The sequence below is a fragment of the Lethenteron reissneri genome, unplaced genomic scaffold (assembly GCF_015708825.2).
Source record: "Lethenteron reissneri isolate LAM-NWPU_2019-01 unplaced genomic scaffold, ASM1570882v1 scaffold_115, whole genome shotgun sequence".
Taxonomy (NCBI): Eukaryota; Metazoa; Chordata; class Hyperoartia; order Petromyzontiformes; family Petromyzontidae; genus Lethenteron; species Lethenteron reissneri.
This window is the reverse complement of record NW_026890838.1, coordinates 1,986,996-2,008,798: the sequence shown is the minus strand read 5'-3', so window position 1 is coordinate 2,008,798 and position 21,803 is coordinate 1,986,996. Positions and strand designations below refer to the sequence as shown.

At 47.9% G+C, this 21,803-nt stretch overlaps 1 pseudogene; it reads right to left on the bottom strand.

Moving 5' to 3' along the window:
• Window positions 1-755: 755 nt before the first annotated feature.
• On the bottom strand, window positions 756-21,119 carry LOC133361607 (zinc finger protein OZF-like; annotated as a pseudogene).
• Between the last annotated feature and the right edge of the window lie 684 nt (window positions 21,120-21,803).

The window sequence follows — 21,803 nt, the reverse complement described above, 5'->3', positions numbered from 1 at the left end:
ACACATATGGTCACATATACTGGCTGCTCCTCCTCTACATGAATCAGAAATTCCACCCAAACCTACACATCCACAAACGGATGTGATTTTTCCCAGGCTCCCTCAAAGTCCAAACTCTCCTCCGGCTTAATGCTGCCTTCATCGACGACCTGGAGGTCAAACCCTGGAGTCTTCATATCACCTTTCCTCCTTGCCATGTATCCAAGCTCGAATTGTCTTATGGTTCTTGCGTTACAAGCGATGGGCTTATTCTGGCACTTGGAATTTCACACCTCGAATGCAGACTCTGCTCCTTACGCGTATTTCAGTTTCAAAACACTTCAAAGGCCCTCAAACACAGTGTACTTGACGGGGTTTTTTTAATATGTTCACTGGCGGTTGTGAAGATTTGATGACCGTGCAAACGTCTTCCCACACAGTGCACCTGCTGGGCTCCTTTTCTGTGCGTGTTCTCTGGTGTGGGTCAAGATTTGATGACCGTGAAAATAAATTCCAAGACTCGGTGCACAGTCGTCACCTCCCGTGGACGAGGCGAGTTCTGCTCTTGGTAAGGTCACAAACGAGAGATGATAATGAGGCACTGACATCACCCACTCGTGATTTTGAGGTGACGTCTCCAGAGGGGGCTTTTACATATTTAAGTAAACATGTGGTAAGCCAATGTGGGATATCGATAGACACAGTTATTGATAAAAAGTTTTATTCAAACAGAGATTAAAATGCAATAAAACCTAGACTAGAATACAAATCGGTAACAAAAATGAATTATGCATTTCAAATGTGCTCTTAAAATTACCTCCTTGCTATGAAACAGATCAGCAGACATGATGTCTCTTTCATTTATCGGTCTCTCCACGAAACAATCAATGTTTTACACAAACTATAAATAGCAGAGCCTTCTGGGAGTGCATAATTGATTCAGTGCAAGCCACCTGTGGACCAGTATTGGTGTACAGTCTCAACAGCAGTCGGGCTTGCTTTAACCGATGGTTACGAATATCCAGATGTGAATCAGCAAGGATCATTTCTAGTCCTAGTTCCACAAAATCTAAAAACCACGTAATACAAATTTTGTATTTGTTTTGTGTAGAATGTATCTCCTATACGTAACTTTTAATTGGTATGGCTTGCAACTGATGAATTATGCGAATGTTCCTTATTTCAAAGACAATGACTTGTTCCAGAGGCAGATGCTTCCTGAATCACGAAAAATACCAGTTGACCCGTATCAGAAGAACAACAGCTCTCACATGAGTAATCTGTACAGGTTACTTCCAAAACACACACTTTCTCCTAGCAATCACGTATTACATGTTTGGGACATAGATGAATTCGCGGGCAAGATTCTGTGATCAAAAGAAAAATCTCAACAATAGTATTCCTGTGTGTAGATTCGTAACATGGATGCTTATGTTTAGTGTGTCATCAATTAATTCATTGGTAAGGTTATGCAATTAACGAAAACGAATGATTAAAATACTTCTAAACGACCGTATTCATATAACTCAAGGGACAAAACAATACTTTTCACGATCAACTAATAGTTAACGCACCACCTTGGGATGGCAACTCTTTTAGAAACACAAAGATAACTTTTTGGAACAATCTTATTAGTACCAATATGCGCGTTATGTGTGTGTGTTGTCTTATTGCTAACTGTTGAGTTAGCGGCTTCCGAGGTGGAGCGTTGCTTGTACCGAAAACACCTCAGGTCCCCAGCAGGAGCGCTGGGTTGGCGTGTTGTCGAACACACGGCGCTCTCGGCTGCTTTGTCAGTCTCTCTCCACTGCTGGAGTGGTTGCACACTGGCTACGCTGTTGGCGGTACCCGTACTGGTATGGATGATGGGCCTGGCTCCGTCTGTGTCAATGTGCGCGATGATCCCATCGCCAAACACCGCTCGCAACTCGTCCGCTGGTTGCCACGCGTCACCCCCCTTAGCACCAGACAGTTGATCCTTGTAGACTGCGGAGAGACAGCGCCCCCCCCGCACCCCTCAAGAGAGTCCTCTTCCAGTTGTCTGTACGACGCGTGCGGCAGAGGACACGCTACGATCAAGTAATATCGTTCCGTGTCAGTCTCTGATCCGGCCTGTGGGTTACGATTTAAAGGGGTACTCTCATGAATAGTGGTTGCACCAGTTTTCCCTCGAAGGGTTGACTTTGATCGCATGTGTTGGCGAAACACAGCGACCTCGCCCCCAGGAAGAGTAATGCGACAGCACTCTCCCCCACGTTTGTATTGTAATACTGCGAGTACCACCAGCCTTGGCTGGCAGCCTCTCTGAATGACGCAAACATTTTGAAAAAACTCTCCGTGATGCGTGGCTTCTGCCGATGCAGAGCTCCCTATCAATTTTGCCAGTCATGAGGGAAATCCCTGGAGCCTGCCATTAGCAGTACTGATTTCTGTTCTTGCGTTCTTGCTTATATCTGCATTTTTCCACCTCAGGCTCTTTCTTCTCACAAAGGGGCAGCTGTTTTCCTTTTGAAGTAACTTGGGCTGTTTGTTGTCCGGATGTCTTGATTATCACCATGTTTCCGTTCACGTTTTGGGCAGTGTTCCCCATGCTCCCATCATGGGTTGGAAGTGTCAAATTTTTTTCGCCTCAGACTTGCAATCTTTCTCAAAAAGGGGCGCTGTGGCCTTTGAAGTCGTGACCTATTGTGCAGAGGTGTGCTTGCTGTCCCCATGTTTTCCGTCCTCTCATCACGGGTTGGAAGTTAAAACAATTTTTTTACACCTCTTATAGCTTGGTACCGTACCACTTTCCAGTTTTTACTCTGCAAGAGACTCAAAGTATGTTTTGAGCAGCGTTCAACCCTCATGTCGCGGTTTGGAATACTTGCGTGGTATTTGATATGTTAGGGGGAGGTGCCCCTTGTATACATAATTTACTGCTACCATGTGCTTGTTAGCTACTGGAAGACAAAGGCGATTGGTGAGGCTCTGTTCCCGTGGAATACATATTATCTTGGTTGTGTGTGATTGACATATTTCACATTGTATCTCTTCTGAATGACCCTAGGTCTAATACTTTCAAAATTATTTAGTTCATGCTTAACCAAGATTTGTGGTATACCATAGTTGTTACCAAGAATATTCCGAGGGTTTTATTGACCTTTGTTCTCCGTCTGTATCGCTTCTTATTCTCAAGTAATATTTTGATATTCTGAGGTTGAAGATATAGCTAAGCTTTCAACTTTACTGTTGTATTTTAAAACCCCCAGTCAGCTCATAATGATGAATTGCCTTTGGGTGGATTTCTCTGTCCGGGGAGGTTTGTGATCCCTGATGTTTCCATCTTATGTTTGTTTTATTGTGGGTTGTTTCCTTCATGACAGTCTTCTCCTGAAGTCAACTGGGGATTTCCCGCATAATCGTATTAGCCCCCCCTTGCGTTTGCCAATTTTTTTTATTACATTTTATTACAGTGGAACCTCGGTATACGACCGCTTTGGAATATGTCGAATTTGGTATACGTCATGTTTTTTCGTGAAAAAATGTCTTGAAATACGTCTTGCTTGGGATACGACGCGCTTGCTAGAACTTGTATGGGTCGGGATGAGTCACTGCGTACAGTACCCGCGTATGCCCCGTTCACGACTGAAACAAAGCGCGAGGGGCGAGGTGGCGTGGGGGAGAGGGGCAGGGGAGAGGGGTGGGGGACGTGGGGGAGAGGGGTGGGGGGCGTGGGTGAGAGTGGAGCCCCGGGTCGATGTGCGCGTGACGTGCGGGGTTGAGGCACGCCACGTGACCAGCGCAGCTGGCAGCAGCGCAGTGACGTGGCTTCTGTATGCATTTTAGTAATTAGTGTCTAAATTATTTTATACAACCCCATTAATGTATAATATGCCATGTAAAATATCATTTATTTTCCTCTGGAATGGATTATTTCCTTTCCCTTTATTTCTTATGGGAAAAATTCGTTTGGTATAGGTCATTTTCGGTATAAGTCCTCCCTTGTGGAACGAATTAACGACGTATACCGAGGTAAAACTGTACTTCCCAAGCAGGCTTGTGAGTAATTATCCTCCAGCTGTCTTTTTTGTGGCAAGGTAGGAGGCAGGGGGGGGGGACTCACCCTTTCCGTGCTCCAGCGTATTATAACATAGTGAATGCTTGGGAGCTTATTGGCTCTCGCTCCTGGTTAAAGATCTACCCAACCCACAGGTCCGCAAATACTGGCCGCTCTTACTTTGCAGGTTGAACCAAGGAATTGAGTTTTCAACTTCACATTATTTTCATTAAAGGCCTGTGACAAGGGTGAATCTATTGAAGCTTAATTGTCTCAAGCTTACACATCTACTGGGTCTCCATTTGACTTTGTATTGTCTAGGAAGTCCACCCACACCTCCACTTCCACAAACTGCTGGGAGTTGCCTCGCTCTGCTTCACAGTCAGAATTCTCCTCCTGCTTCATGTGAGGGTCCGATTTTGGAGTTGAATCTTCATATTCACATTTTACCTTCACTTCTTCGCTCTTCACTGTCGCCTCATCACATTTCACAGTCGCCTCTTCACATTTCACCTTGATACTTTCAAAAGTGTCCAAGTTGGGATTTTCTTCTGGTTCTTGTTTCAGGAGGGATGGGCCCATTGCAGCATTTTGACTTTCACAAGTCGATTTCAGACCACACTCCATGGGGATCTTCTGATGCCTGTGGGCTCTCTGGTGTCTATTAAGATGTGGTGACTGTGAAAATGTCTTCCCGCACAGAGTGCACTTGAAGGGTTTCTCTCCCGTATGTGTTCTCTGATGGCTCTGAAGAACTGATGACCATGCAAATGCCTTGTCACACACAGTGCACTGGAAGGGTTTCTCTCCTGTGTGTGTTCTCTGGTGGCTCTGAAGAACAGATGACCGTGAAAACGCCTTCCCGCACACAGTGCACTTGAAGGGTTTCTCTCCTGTGTGTTCTCTGGTGTATTTTAAGATAAAATGAAATTGGAAATGCCTTCCCACACACACTGCACTTGAAGGGTTTCTCTCCTGTGTGCGTTCTCTGGTGTTTTTTAAGATATGATGACTCTGTAAATGCCTTCTCACACACAGTGCACTTGAAAGGCTTCTCTCCTGTATGTGTTCTCTGGTGTTTTTTAAGATTTGATGACACTGAAAATGCCTTCTCACACACACTGCATTTGAAGGGTTTCTCTCCCGTGTGTGTTCTCTGGTGGCTCCGAAGATCTTGCGACTGTGCAAATGCCTTCCCGCACAGAGGGCACCTGAAGGGTTTCTCTCCCGTGTGTGTTCTCTGGTGGCTCCGAAGATCTTTCGACAGTGCAAATGCCTTCCTGCACACAATGCATTTGAAGGGTTTCTCTCCTGTGTGCGTTCTCTGGTGTAATTTAAGATGTGATGAATGTGCAAACGCTTTTGAGCACACACTGCACTTGAAGGGTTTATCTCCCATGTGTGTTCTCTGGTGTATTGTAAGATGGGATGAATGTGAAAATGCCTCCTCACACACAGTGCAGTTGAAAGTTTTCTCTCCTGTGTGTGTTCTCTGGTGTCTTTTAAGTTTTGATGACCATGCAAATGCCTTCTCACACACAGCGCACTTGAAGGATTTTTCTCCTGTGCGAGTTCTCTGGTGCTGTGTCAAATTTCCAGTACGATCAATGGTGTTTGCATACTGGTCGCATTGTTTCCTTCTTGACACGAGCTGCGCTGAGTGCATTTCCTCCATCAGATCAATTCTGCAGAAGAAGCGTCAGAGGAAGTATCAGCTGCAGACAGAAAAACATATCCACACCATCTACGTCCGTATCGAGGCACAGAGGAATGAATCTATACAGTCACACATGAGTTGCACGTCTATACTTATTCAGAGATTCATGATGTAGTGAAAAGGATTCCCCAATTCATCACACAGGCTATTAAGGCACACAATGAGAGGGCAAATGGTCATAAATATGCCTGAATGCCCTAGTATCATCAAAATGAATGTTAACCCAAAACGCCAGTCACACAATTTCGGCTGTCTAGCTACGAAATAAATATTTAAAAAAAATTCGGATGACACAGCAACGGGTGTTTAAAATAATACTATTTGTATTATGCAGAAATGCATAAATTAATGTTCAATCGAAACTTCGAGGTGTGAAGCCAGGTTCAGATTTGCTTGAATGCTCGGATGAACAGATCTAACTTCAGCTGCATATGTGCTGAGATATTTTCCTGACTGTTTCCATTCTCATAAAAAGTTCCAGAAGAAAACTAAAATAAACTATTCTTTTGATTTAACCTCCATGTTCAATAGTTAATATACTTTACTGAAAATACAAACATGATCCTGTCACACATTGGCATGATAAAAAGGTGGTGGTGTGTCCAGAACCATGCCTGGCCACCTTCATCTGTTCAGTATTAATGCTTCCTCACTTCACCATGTAATTAATTTAAGATCAATAAACATAGCAGAGGCCCACAATAAGTTCAGCTTTCACTTACACTATGTAGCACGATTTTTGTCCCTGGGTAGCAAGTGTTATTTTTTTATTGGTTCTGCATAAAAAGTATAGAAAATGGCTATTAATTCCAACACAAACTTTGCTTTTGTGACCAGGACTTCACGTGAAGGAATGACATATATGCACACGTTTTCTCATTGAAAATAGGTAAATTGCAAAATATCACTGTCCTGGTCACAAAAGCAAAGTTTGTGGGTAATTATAGCCGTTTTTTGTACTTTTGCGGCATAAGCATTTAGAAAATAACACTTACTACCCAGGGACATTTTTTTTGTTGCACAGAGTAATCAATCATGTTTGCTGTCGGCGATAATCAAACTAATTGTTGAGTTCATAAAGCAGTGAAATAACTGCGCTATAGCTCCCGACAAAGATAAACTCTTAAATACACATACATTTCACATGCATCATTAACATATTATATAAATAAAACATCCAGCATTCATGACGAATTGGAAGTTACCTTATCACAGTGCTAATGCCATGATAGGTGCAATTTAAAATCATGTAAGTGTGGATTCCTTGTCAGCAGATAATGGGAATGATCCAGGTGTCAAGAAATGACTGACAGGTGAACCAGCTGTACTCCCCATTGTCTTGCTGGTTTTAGGAACCCTGCGTTCCACCCATTCATGTGATTGTCACTCCTCTGACCTCATCGTTCTTGTAGAGCAAATATCCCATAACTGCCCTGCAGCATACCTCAGGGGCCTCCTCCAGAGGCAAATATTGACACTGATACCAGCCATTGGCGGTTCCGATCACCTCCACATCCTTCAATCTCTTCTCTAGCCAATGCCATGCCTGTTTACCCTCTAATATCTGAACAGAAGCTTGTTGAGCACGTGGTAACTGGGAATGCGGGATTCATGACCGAACCAATGCAGCCTCCTCTGTCAAAGAGACACATGATTATATTCTATATTAATATATTATGGATCTGTAAGCTTAATACAAAATAGTGTGGTTGAATTAAGAGCTGGTCGTGAACACATTAAGCAGGTATGGGAGCTCCTCCACCACTTGTAGAACTGCTTGATTATTCATGGAGAGTTGAGCAGGTACAGTGTTGTATGACATGAAATTCCCAGGCAGGTGATTTATTTTTGTGGAACATTTGCAAGGCCCCATTTCATGATGGAATTATCAAACCACGGAACAAGATTCCCTAATTCCATCTCATTAAGTAGCCATTACCAGATCATCTATAACCAGGCATCGATTAGCATATCAGTGTAAACATAACAAATGCAATGGTTTTAATATGACCATTGGGAGCTTTTCAAACTACATAGTTATTGAAGATGCTATGTAATGAGAATAGGTTTTCCACTTTTTTCTGGCAACAAAACGGGTGTTAAGATGTTAAAACACCAAACTGAAATCTTTTACAAGGAATCATGTCTGCATTAACCACAATACTTGTGGTCAAAAAGCAAACAAAAAACGTACTCTGATAATATTTGCATTATTCTTGATTTGAAGTATTCGTGACTGCAGGAATCCATACTCTTTTGGTTCTTTCGGTAAAGTCACATAGGTAGAAATGAAATAAAATAAATCATGATGTTTCAAACGCAACACAAGCACCCGTCTCCAGATGAAAATCGCGACAGCTGCGATGTCTGCTGCGAGCAGCACGATGTCTGCTCCCTTGTGAAGAGAAGCTGTTACTAGCAAGAGTTTATATAAGTTTTGAGAACAAAGGCAGCCGAATTAGTGTTAATGGGTAAAGGTAATAAATGGCGTGGCATGTTAAAGGAAATGAACTTAGATTAGCATGTTGGATTATAGTGCAAAGTTGATGAGCTTCCGTAGCGCATAATAACTCAGATTCGCATGTAGGATTAGAATATGTATTTTAATGAGCAAGTTAATGTCAGTCTATGCGTAACAAAGAATAGCATGTTAAAGTTAATGAGATAAGCATGTCAAAGTCAATGAGCGAAGTTAATGAGAATATCATGTTAAAGTCAATGAGAGATGAGCAAGTCGATGCAGTCATGCCGGTGGTTGCATGTCCATATGTGACAAAAGCAGCCGTGTTAGCGATCCAAAAGATGACCGTGCTAACGCGTGAGGGTGCAGGGCATGCTCCTGCTGCGGAGCTAGCTGCTGCGGAGCTCGCTGCTCACACGTTCCTTCGGAGTGGGCAGGTAGGAACTTGGTTGGACAGCACATTCGTGCACGACAGACAGACAAATAATCCCTGGTCGGCAGTGTGGAACCTGTTGTTCCTACCTGTATGTATAAAAGATAACTTGACTTTAGGTAGCCAGGCAGATAGCCCCCTTAACTATCGCCCCCCCATCCCTTAGGCCCCTCCCCCCTTAGGCCCCTCCCCTGACCCCCTTTCCCTTAGGCCCCTCCCCTGAGCACCCCCCCCATATCCTCAGGCCCCTCCCCTGACCCCCCTTCCCTTAGGCCCCTCCCCTGACCCCCCTTCTGTTAGGCCCCTCCCCTGAGCACCCCCCCCCATATCCTTAGGCCCCTCCCCTGACCCCCCCTCCCTCAGGCCCCTCCACTGACCCCCCCCCTCAGGCCCCTCCCCTGAACCCCCCCCCTCAGGCCCCTCTCCTGACTCCCCCCTTCCTTAGGCCCCTCCCCTGACCCTCCTCTCTTAGTTACCTCCCCTCTCCATACCCGGCAGAAGGTCTCCACCAATCAAAGAGCTGTTTACCTGACTCCCCCCTTCCTTAGGCCCTTCCACTGACCCTCCTCCCTTAGGCACCTCCCCTCTCCGTACCCGGCAGTAGGTCTCCACCAATCAAAGAGCTGTTTGTAAGGTCTCCACCAATCAAAGAGCTGTGTGTATTATATATTTATTTATGCACGACAGACAGACAGTCAGACAGACAGCTAAATAATCCCTGGTGGGCAGTGTGGAACATTGTTCCTCCCTGTATATTTGTTCTCATATTTACCACATTATCCTTCCCTATTATCAGCCCTGCGTTTTTGCTGCCAAATTCATCCACTTCCGGCTCCTTTCCGTCCTCTCTGCACGTACACGGCTCACCTCAAACACACACTGCAATATTTATTAAAAAAATATTTACATCTACGTATCAACACTACCGACCTCCTTCTACACAATAGAGACGCTATACAACAGCTACGACTAAATACATAAAAGTCTAAATCGCCTGGTAAGGAACACAAAGCGTGCAAATATACGCACAAGCGTTAAAATAATTATATATGTACACACACCACCACATACACACTATTCATACCCACATCAAGCACTACAAACAATTACTTCGTTCCTTTGCGGCTATTTATTCACATCCCTACAACGATTACACATTCAACTATCATTTCCTTAACAATATATATCGCATTCACTCACACTATTTAGGGGCCGTACATAAATGACACCATGCGATTTTGGACGATTTTTTACCCCCCCGTCACATGGCGTCACAAAAAGTCAGACCCCCCCCCCCCTCAAATATGACGTCACAAAGCTCTGCCCCCTCCCCGCCCAAATCCATATTTCCATCTTGAAAATAAAACTTGCTTCAAATCGCTTTAATCTATTGTCGTTGTAGTGCCTATTTAATGTGGCGCTGGACTCTGATGTTGTAGGAGTGTTGTTATAAACAATTAGTGTTGTTATAACAATTCGATATTTATTTAAAGTTGCGCATTTTGATGTGACGTCACATTTCTCAACCCCCCCCCATCACACATCGTCACAAATGTCTGACCCCCCCCCCCTCCCAGGTGCGTGACGTCATTTATGGACGGCCCCTTACTCTTTTTAATGCTTATAAATGATGCTATTCATGCAAGTGCTGCAATGGCTGCACATAGAGCTAATGAAACTCCTTAACACCAAGTTAGACAGCATGCCTGTGCTGCACCTACAGCTAATGAATATTCTGAACACTAAGAAGCAAGAGCATGTTTGCCATGGCTGCGATGGCTGCACCTACAGCTAATTCATTTCCTGAAAAGAAAAAAGCAGGACAGCATGCTGCCAGTGCTGCGATGACTGCACCTACAGCTTATGAAACTCCAGTACAGCAAGAAGTAGGATGGCATGCTGCCAGTGCTATGCCTGCACCTACAGCGAATGCAACTCCTCAACAGCAATGAGCTACACAGAAAACCAACACAGCACAAATGGCTGCTGCCACAGCTAATCAAACTCCAGGCCACCAACAAGCAAGGCAGATTGAAAACAGCACTACAATGGCTGCAACCAGGTGCATACCCTGCAGCCAAAAGAAAAAGTTTTTCTTTTCTACACATTCTTCACTTCATTTACACTTCTAATCCATAAATTGACATTGGTTCCATGTCTACTTCTTGCAGATACTGCCATGCAATGACATAGAAGGGAGACCCTCCAGGAATATGCTGCATTTGTACCATGTTCTTTGGGTCTTTCGGTAAAGTCACGTAGATAGGTTCAAAGAAAATAACAAAAAACTACCGACGTTTCGATCGCAACACAAGCAGTCGTCATCAGGAAAAGGGGTTAGCCTCTAAAGGCAAACTGTTTATACAGGTTTGGAGATGGGCGTAGCCCAAGTGTATCAGCAGCATCAGCAGCAAGGGCGTGGCAACAATGCCAATGTAGCATGTTAATGTAAGATCAGTGAACAGCCTCCACGGCGAGCACAGAGGTGGCTATGTTAATGTGAGAGATTAGCTTGTTAATGAATGATCGCAGAGCCGCCGCCATGTCTAGGTTAGCGCGCTAAGGTGGCTGTGTTAGTGTGAGAAATTTAACTTGTTAATGTAAAATCGGAGAGCTGAAAATAACAGCGAACATCAGAAGGTGGTAGGATGGGAACATCACAACCAGTTATAACTTAAATTGGTTGATAACATCCTTCCGTAAGTTAAGTTTGTACCAATCTTAGATGGCTTCATGAACAAATCTTCGTTGATAGCCAGTGGGTTTGCAAAGTACCTTCGTCTTAGAGAAATCAATTTCGCATGATCCTGTGATGCCACCGCCACGGAGCCGATCGACGGGTGCCCCCACCTACGATCTCGCCGCCCCGCGCAGTGAGGCCGACGCTGCTTCCCCCTCACCACCCCCCACCGAAACACACACTCACGCATTCCCCCCACACATAGAGCGCGAGAGGAGATCCCCTGGCTGACAGGTTTTAACCCGAAAGCCCTCGTATAGGGATAATCTTCATGGTGTCCTGCGGCCAGGGAATTAGACGGTCTCCTCCGACGCTAACGCACACCGCGTCGTCGTGACTCGAGTGGAAAATTACATGGCCACGACGGGACTGCTCAGCCACCTCGGTTAGGACACGCACAGCACATACACGGATCGGCGGGGCAGATAGGAAGGCAGGCAGGGACCCGCAATCCACAAACATGGCGGGAAAACGGGACCCCGCCCACTGTTCGACTAGACAGCGCAATACACATGCGCACGGCGGGAAAACGGGGCCCCTCCCACTGATCGATGAGACGACGTAATCCGTCGCGCTAACCAGATGGAACCACCTGAAACCAGCCAGGGGACAGGTGAAGCGCTTTTAATTGGCCAGCGGAGGGGACCCCCGGGGAGGTGAGGGGAATAAAGAGAGAGGTGAGAGAGGCATAGAAAAGTCTTTTCCAGTCAGCTCCTGTGCCATCAACCCCGGATCCAGCCACGCGAACGTCCGTGAGACGTGTCGACGTGCAGTAGGGACAAGCCGACAGGGGCGTCTAACTGTGAGTAAAGACAGAGAGAAAGAGAGTGGTGAAACTTAGTGTAAAAACCAACGCAGCTGAGATCGCATCCAAACTAGGTACGAGTCTGGTAGCAGAAACGTCCACTCTGGGGGCTCGTTAGCCATTGTGTCACACGGCACCGAGTCGCGTAGCCGACGGCTTCGGGTGTGGATCTGCCCGTTTGGAGTTTTTATTTTATTTACGGCGTGGGTGCGTGCGTGATTTGTTGCAGAATTGTAAATAATAACTAGCTGTACTACCCGGCTTCGCCCAGGACTTGTATCCACCACGCCCGGCCGCCTTTGTCTCCCCAGTGGCGATGTTAATACGCCACACCAGTTACTCGTTTTGAGGCTGAGTCCCTCCCTCACCACTCTCCCTCCCTCACCACTCTCCCTCCCTCACCACTCTCCCTCCCTCAGCACTCTCCCTCCCTCAGCACTCTCCCTCCCTCACCACTCTCCCTCCCTCACCACTCTCCCTCCCTCACCACTCTCCCTCCCTCACCACTCTCCCTCCCTCACCACTCTCCCTCCCTCAGCACTCTCCCTCCCTCAGCACTCTCCCTCCCTCACCACTCTCCCTCCCTCACCACTCTCCCTCCCTCACCACTCTCCCTACCTCACCACTCTCCCTCCCTCACCACTCTCCCTCCCTCAGCACTCTCCCTCCCTCAGCACTCTCCCTCCCTCAGCACTCTCCCTCCCTCACCACTCTCCCTCCCTCACCACTCTCCCTCCCTCACCACTCTCCCTCCCTCACCACTCTCCCTCCCTCACCACTTTCCCTCCCTCACCACTCTGTAGAGGACGTGAAGCTTTGATGAATTTACCTCAGAGTCTTGTGGTGGGTGTCGAGGCCTAGCACCGTGCAGAGCCTCCGGCCTCGCCTGATTTTCCCACCCGGCTGACGCTGGGTACGGGTGCCGTTCCCCCCCCCCCTACAATAATACTGTCTAATCGCTATAATTTTATAATCTACCGAGCCTATAATAGTAATTGCACACATTGTGGTGGGGGGGGGAGTGAAGAGGACGTGAAACTTTGATGAATTTACCTCAGTCGCGTGTTAATGCGTGCGCCTATTTTTAACGGGAATTAAAAATGGCGTCCACCCCGCGGCGAAGGCGTCGCTACCCATTGCCAGGGGCAACCGCCGTCCAATGAAAGCGGCGAAGGCGTCGCTACCCGTTGCCAGGGGCAACCGCCGTCCAATGAAACTGCAGCCCGCGGCGAAGGCGTCGCTACCCGTTGCCAGGGGCAACCGCCATCCAATGAAAGCGGCGAAGGCGTCGCTACCCGTTGCCAGGGGCAACCGCCGTCCAATGAAACTGCGTATGGTCCGGCGACACACAGACACACACACAGACAGACAGACAGACAGATTCGCGATTTTATATATATAGATATCAGGCATAGACAATCGGGAAATAGTATAAGTCTGCCTCGCCGATCTCTACTGACGCAACAGTGTTTTGCTAATACGCCAGGAATAAATCGTTAGGATCAACAAACAGCCTGGTGTGGTTATGGCGGGCGTGTGGGAAGAGCGTGCGAGCGGGTATCCGCTTGCCGTGTCGCGTATGATTGGGACTCACAGGTACATATCGGCCTGGTGTAATTTCCGACGAGCGAGTGAACGCGCGCGGTGTTGGGATACGTACGCTCCCGGTGTGTACGATCGGCGCCCCGCGAGTGTGTGCTCTAACCCGCATCTGTCTGCGGACTCCCACGTTGTGCGCGAGTAAACAGCCGGTGTGCGTGCCCACCCCACAGCCCTTTAAAACCCATTTAATACAATCCCCCCAATCAGCGGCGTGGGCACGAGTGACGTCGTTTACCTTAGACCCCTGACCCCTCGATTCGCGCGTGTGATTGGTGTGTGGGACTGCGCGAGTGGAGGCGTGGCGTTCGATTGCCGGCGAAACTCTCGGTGCTGTGTGTACGTACGCTTGCAGCGTGTGAGTGCTGTGCGGGGCTGCGCGAGTGGAGGCGTCGCATTCGATTGCCGGCGAAACTCTCGATGCTGTGTGTACGTACGCTCGCAGCGTGTGAGTTCTGTGCGGGGCTGCGTGAGTAGAGGCGTCGCGTTCGAATGCCGGCGAAACCCTAGCAGGTATTAGGGCGGTGCAGTACTGCAAACGAGCCCGGAGATGCAGGCGGGGGAGACCCTGGGGGCCAACGGCCCCCACAATCCCACCGCTTTAAAACAATGGTCAGCCACGGCCGAGGTATTGGTCGTATCATGTTTCAGATCTGCCTTATGTTCACGAACACGGTCCGAGACATGTCGCTTAGTTTCCCCAATGTAACTAATGCCGCAGACACAGCTTAGTTTGTAGACGCCGGGGTATTGCATATCAGGGATCACATCCCAAAGAATATTAATTCCTGCAGTCACGAAAGCTTTAAGTCAAGATTTAACTGTACCATGGTTCAGCTCCCTACAATTAACATCCCCAGCCTATTCATGTATTGATACTTGCCAACACTACCTATGCAAGCCAATTCCAAAAGAACAATAGAATATAGAACTCATGCTTCAAAATGACATGTTTTGACATCTGGCTAAATACCCTCCACAGAAATTAAACACACCAATCCTATGATGCTCTTTAATGTCTAATGATTTTCTGGCAAGGTGATGATGGCTACAATTTTATACTTCGCCACACTGACCCAGCAACAGGCTTGCCAACACAAAATAAGCTTTCCGCCTTGGACTTCTTTGACTTCAGGATCATGGTGCGAAACGGCAGCTTCAATCTCTTCTTGAGATGCAAAGAGCTCTTCCACCAATTTGCTGTCGACATGTATGCCAAAATTTAAGCTTCATTAGATTAAACCCACCAGATGGCATAACATCCAACATTGTTCATCCTGAAGCTCTCCAAGGGCAACAAATTTAAAAGCTGTCCTCATTATGAAACAAAGTGCTGCGATTGTATAACACAAAAAAAAAACCGTGACAAAATATACACTTCATTGGCAGAATTCAATAATTGTTATAAAGCCAGCATTGCAAGACATTACTCTTAATGTTTCATAACTGAGACCTGTGCGAAGCCGGGTAACTTAGTTATTACTGAATAAAAACTATACTTCCGATGATGTTTGTGCATGAGTGGGGAGCTTTTAGTGCAAAGGTTAGTGTGCTGCGCTATAAACGCAGCGACCTGATTTATAGTCCCACAGAGCCAAGCCACAAAATTTGGCTGTCGCCTGATGAAGCTGGTAGTATTTACTGGCAAAACGTCGTACTCAAATTGTAAATGTTGTGGCTTGGCTCTCCAACACACTGTACTGGTGAAGAATTAGCCATGGTCTGTTAACGTGACAACCCCTACTAGTTGGCTGTGTCGGGTGGTGGGGAGTTTAACTACAGTGAGGGAAAAAAGTATTTGATCCCCTGCTGATTTTGTACATTTGCCCACTGACAAAGAAATGATCAGTCTATAATTTTAATGGTAGGTTTATTTGAACAGTGAGAGACAGAATAACCACAAAATCCAGAAAAACGCATGTCAAAAATGTTATAAATTGATTTGCATTTTAATGAGGGAAATAAGTATTTGACCCCTCTGCAAAACATGACTTAGTACTTGGTAGCAAAACCCTTGTTGGCAATCACAGAGGTCAGACGTTTCTTGTAGTTGGCCACCAGGTTTGCACACATCTCAGGAGGGATTTTGTCCCACTCCTCTTTGCAGATCTTCTCCAAGTCATTAAGGGTTCGAGGCTGACATTCCTTTGTTGCCTTGGCCGTGTATTTGGGTCATTGTCATGCTGGAATACCCATCCACGACCCATTTTCAATGCCCTGGCTGAGGGAAGGAGGTTCTCACCCAAGATTTGACGGTACATGGCCCCGTCCATCGTCCACCTCCATGCTTGACGGTGGGGATGGTGTTCTTGGGTCATAGGCAGCATTCCTCCTCCTCCAAACACGGCAAGTTGAGTTGATGCCAAAGAGCTCCATTTTGGTCTCATCTGACCACAACACTTTCGCCCAGTTGTCCTCTGAATCATTCAGATGTTCATTGCCAACTTCAGACGGGCATGTATATGTGCTTTCTTGAGCAGGGGGACCTTGCAGGCGCTGCAGGATTTCAGTCCTTCACGGCGTAGTGTGTTACCAACTGTTTTCTTGGTGACTATGGTCCCAGCTGCCTTGAGATCATTGACAAGATCCTCCTGTGTAGTTCTGGGCTGATTCCTCACCGTTCTCATGATCATTGAAACTCAACGAGGTGAGATCTTGCATGGAGCCCCAGGCCAAGGGAGATTGACAGTTCTTTTGTGTTTCTTCCATTTGCGAATAATCGCACCAACTGTTGTCACCTTCTCACCAAGCTGCTTGGCGATGGTTTTGTAGCCCATTCCCACCCTTTCTAGGCCTAAATCTTGTCCCTGACATCCTTGGAGAGCTCTTTGGTCATGGCCATGGTGGAGAGTTTGGAATCTGATTGATTGATTGCTTCTGTGAACAGGTGTCTTTTATACAGGTAACAAGCTGAGATTAGGAGCACTCCCTTTAAGAGTGTGCTCCTAATCTCAGCTCGTTACCTGTGTAGGACTTGAAATATCACGCACCACGCGTTCTGTTGCTAGGCGAGCGAGCAGAGTACAATGGGAGCATCTGAGGACACGGTTGTTGTTGTCGTGGCATTAAGGGGGGGTCGTTAAGAGACGCGACAGGTGATAGAGGTGACTGAGGACGCAGGCCGGTGATTGGTCAGCAGGGTGAGTGGCTAATGACCGGCGCCGGCCTGGCGGCAATAACATGGTCACGTGAGGCTGGGGGCGAGTAGCAAAGCGGGGGGTGAGATAATTGATTGGGACTGATTGGTGCGGGGATAAAGGGCACAGCGTAACGGAGAGACGGGAGTCTTGGTTGGTGTTGAAGTTGGAGTGGTTGGTGCCCGGGACAGAGACGGAGCAGCAGTGAGCAGGAATAGATACGATAAGGGTAGCAGTGGATAGAGAGAACACAGTGTACGGTAGCAGTGGATAGAGAGAACACAGTGTACGGTAGCAGTGGATAGAGAGAACACAGTGTACGGTAGCAGTGGATAGAGAGAACACAGTGTACGGTCGCAGTGGCTAGAGAGAATACAGTGTACGGTAGTAGTGGTAGCAGTGGACAGAGTGAGTACAGAGTAGGGTAGCAGCAGAGTAACGGACCTTGGGAGAGAAGGAGAGTGAGCGAGCGAAGTCGCGGAGCGGAGCGAGCGAACGGGGAGACATGGAGTGTTGTTAATGGCGGGTTGTGCATCGGAGCGAACGGAGAGACACGGAGCGATGGTGAGGAGGAGGTGTGAACTCTATGCGTAAACAAGACAAGAAAGACAACGAGAGTACGAGTCCTACAACTGGTGTTAGAAGTGATTAAAAGAACTACGCCGATATGTCAAAGAAAGTTACGAAGAAGAAGAACTTGCCGGCAGCCTCGTCGGCTGACAGCAGCGATGCTGACGTGATACCTCCATCGGGAGTGGAGGTTCCCGCTTCCCCGGGGGACGCGACTGATGGGGCGCCACCGTGCGACGAGGGCGACCCGAACGACGATGACGAACCAAGCCCGCCTCACATATGGAGGACTGCGATGGCTGAGTGGGCGGCCAACATGATGCCGCTCGCGAAGGAGTTAGAAAACTATACGAGAGGCGCCGACGGGATCGGACCAGCCGCCGCACGAGCCTGCGACACCAGCGGTGGCCGGCGGCGCGGTTGTGTCTCCCGCTACGCCAGGAACGGAGCCAGATGCCAATGAGGCACCGGGGTTGCCGACTCCGAGCTCACGGTGCCGGCTGCACGTGGAACGGTGGAGGCTTCGCGACGAACCAGCGGTGGTGACGGCACAGCCTCTGGTGGTGTGCGCCGGTGTGGCCGGAGTACGTCGGAGTCGGAGGGACCGGGGTTGCTGGCAGCAGTGGCAGCAGTGGCCGCTCGCGAGCCTGCCTCGCCACCCCGCGGACGAGCTACGAGTACGGGCGTCGAGGACGCTTCGCACGGGACTGCTGGAGACGGAGAGGCGTCTTCCCGCGGTCATCAGGAGACTACAACCACGGATTCTTCCCGTCCCAGGACTATCAGGCGAGTCGTGACACATTTAAAATACAGCCGTATCCTTCCCGTCACCCATCCGCGACACCACACACTGTAAATTTCGCACAGTAATCGCGTTTTTGTACCGCGCCGAGTTCGTCGGATGTGGTGGCATTGTTCAAGGGGTACAGATTGGAGTAATTGTCGTTACGGGGGTTTCAGCGACCCTCTTTTCTTGGAAATTCTTGTTAGTTGCCAACCTCGCCAAATATTTTGAACCAGTGGATACTACGTGTATTGTGACAAATGGGGGCAGTTGAGGAAATTCGCTCGCGTGCTTGTAACAATTTAAGTTGGGATAGTGTGTGTAACGGGATACATTTTTGTTCATCTGTTCTGGCCGTGCCATGTTGTTGGGCACAGATTTTTGCAAAAGATGCCAATTAATATTTTGAGTGGAAAGGAACGGTTGGAATTGCCATTGGGAAAATGCCTTCAATTTTTTTGAAAACTCCATCTAAATGTGCTGCGATGATTGTGGCGATGATGACGATTGTGTTAACAATGATGACGTTGATTGTGCCGACGATGACGATGTTAACAATGATGACGATGATTGTGCCGACGATGACGGCGATGACGATGATTGCGCCGATAAGGACGATGATGTTCACGATGATGACAACGATGTTAAGTGAGCAACGGGTGTGGTTATTAATTCATTTATGTGTGGTTAGTCGAACAGTGCGTGTTCCGCCTGAGACGCTGAAGCACGCGCCTTTGCGCTTGACAGTGCCTGTTTTCGGATAACTGGTAGAAAAGAGTAAATTGTTGACACCATAAACGCCGTGGCACGGACGCCCTCCTTGGCCGGAGCTTTTACGATGGTGCGGGAAAATTGCAAGCTATTTATATAAATTGTCAATAAAAAGGGTACACGTTAAGGAATACGTTAAAAGGAATACAAACAGAAGGAAAGGAAAAAGGAATACGAAAAAAAAGAAAGGACTACGGATAAAAGGAATAACAGTTAAATGGATAAAAGTTAAACGAATTAAAGTTAAAAGGAATACGAATAAAAGGGTCACGAGTCGGTTATTTAAAAAGGGAATACGTTATGTTGAAAAGAGAATACGTTAGAGTCAGTTGTTATTTAAAAAGGGAATACGTTAGATCATACATTGGCTGTGCAGAATTCAGATTGGGTTGCGTGCTTGGCAGCGAGCGAAGGGAATGCGCTGCTGCAGGGTGATGAGGAACCGGGCGGGTTCCGGGATTTGTGATGAAGGCGTGTTTGGCAGCAGGCAAGGGAAATGCGCTGCTGCAGTGTGACGAGGAACCAGAATGGTTCTGGGATTTGTGATGTATGCGTGCTTAGCAGCGGACGTAGGAAGTACGCTACCGCAGTGTTACGAAGAACCGGAGTGGTTCTGGGATTTGTAATGTATTGATGATTTGACATCCGAGCAGGGGACGCGTCTCTGTAAGCTGCTTTTGAAATTTTCATAACGTCTTTAGCTCAGGGAAATATGGTGTCGGTCGCGCGTCCCTGTTGAAACATCACAGGATTGCAGTGGGAGTCATGTAGAGTTACCTGACGACGTCATTGTGTTTGTAAGAATTTTAAGGCAAAATTGCAACGGTTATGAACTGTGGTGGCTGGATACGGGACGCTAATTTGAAATTTAAACCCAAATATGCCATTTTGTTGAGAACACCTGTCAAGTATTGGGTCATGTTGTCAGTGCCACTGACTGGGTGGAAAACGAGTTGGGTACGCACGTGGCCAATGACGAAAAACAGTATCAGAAGTGCGTAGCTTCATGGAAATTGCGTCATACTACCGTCGATTTTTTTAGTTACGATTGCGAGGCCACTGCATACGCTGCTGCTAAGGGTGAAAAGTTCCTATGGGATGATGAGGAACAGCATTCGTTGAAACGTTTCGAGACGCGTTAGCAGACGCACCGCCGCTCCGATATCTAAATTTTGAAGGGATGGTTGTTATTGCGGGGATAATTGATGGAGTGGAAAGAGTCATTGCATACGGCAGCCGTGTGCTGTCTGCCGGCAGAGCAAGAATGTTGTGTAACACGCAGAGAATTGTTGGAGATTATATGCGTCATGCAGTTGTTAGACCATATTTGTTTGGGATATCGTGTTGCTGAAATTTTGTATTATGGTACCATTGTGCTTGAGGGTAAAACTTATTTGCGATGTGCACGAGTGTTGATGCACTTGGGGGTAAAGGTAACCGCATTGACTTGGGTAACGATTTTACTGGCCGGGATGGCATAACGATGTTCATTGTACGCAAAGCATGTAACGGGTGCGAGCGGCGAGAGGCGCCGGCGCGAACATATCGGGTGCCGTTGCGAGCACCGGTGGGTTAACTGGGTAACACGAAGCGGAGGCAGGCGGTTAACGGGTGCCTGTACGGTATATAGCCTCCGCGGGAAGTATGGCAAGTGGGAGACAGGGCCGGGTTACATTGTCTGATGGTGCCAGTAGGCACGTCACAGAAATTTTATCGTCCCTGACAGGGTCCCAACGAGTTGTGTAAATTTGTAGGGACCAGAGTATGAGGATTCGGTGCGGTCGCCGATGGTGGCATGTTCACCCGTCGGGGTTAAAGAAATATGTCGCACCTTATGATGTGTCATCTCCCATCCCGGAACGGCCTGTATTGGATGTGTCCGACGAGCGTACTGTGCGGCGACGGGAGAACGCACCTCAGCAGTTTACTCCCCGTGTGTCTGCAGGATCGCCATTTTTGAGTCAGGGGACACCCCGGGACACACGAGGCCACGTTGGGGTTTCATCGAGGAATGGCCGGTGTAACGAAGATGGGCACACGTTTCGGGCAGGACGCTGCCCCGCGCCCACGGACAGAGATTCCCCGCCCCCTGTTCAGTCGAGCCGGGGTGACGGACCGGCTGCGGGAACCCGCTCAAGACGATTGACTTTTCTTAAAACTTTGAGAGTTGGGGATTGTGTACATTCTGTTGTATATTGTGTTTTCCTTGTATGTTGTTTCCACGTGACGCGTTGTGTTTAGCCGGGACGGCTAACTTTTTCAACAGGGGGGGGGGTGATGTAGGACTTGAAATATCACGCGCCACGCGTTCTGTTGCTAGGCGAGCGAGCAGAGTACAGTGGGAGCATCTGAGGACACGGTTGTTGTTGTCGTGGCATTAAGGGGGGGGGTCATTAAGAGACGCGACAGGTGTTAGGGGTGACTGAGGACGCAGGCCGGTGATTGGTCAGGAGGGTGAGTGGCTAATGACCGGCGCCGGCCTGGCGGCAATAACATGGTCACGTGAGGCTGGGGGCGAGTAGCAAAGCGGGGGGTGAGATAATTGATTGGGACTGATTGGTGCGGGGATAAAGGGCACAGCGTAACGGAGAGACGGGAGTCTTGGTTGGTGTTAGAGTTGGAGTGGTTGGTGCCCGGGACAGAGACAGAGCAGCAGTGAGCAGGAATAGATACGATAAGGGTAGCAGTGGATAGAGAGAACACAATGTACGGTAGCAGTGGATAGAGAGAACACAATGTACGGTAGCAGTGGATAGAGAGAACACAGT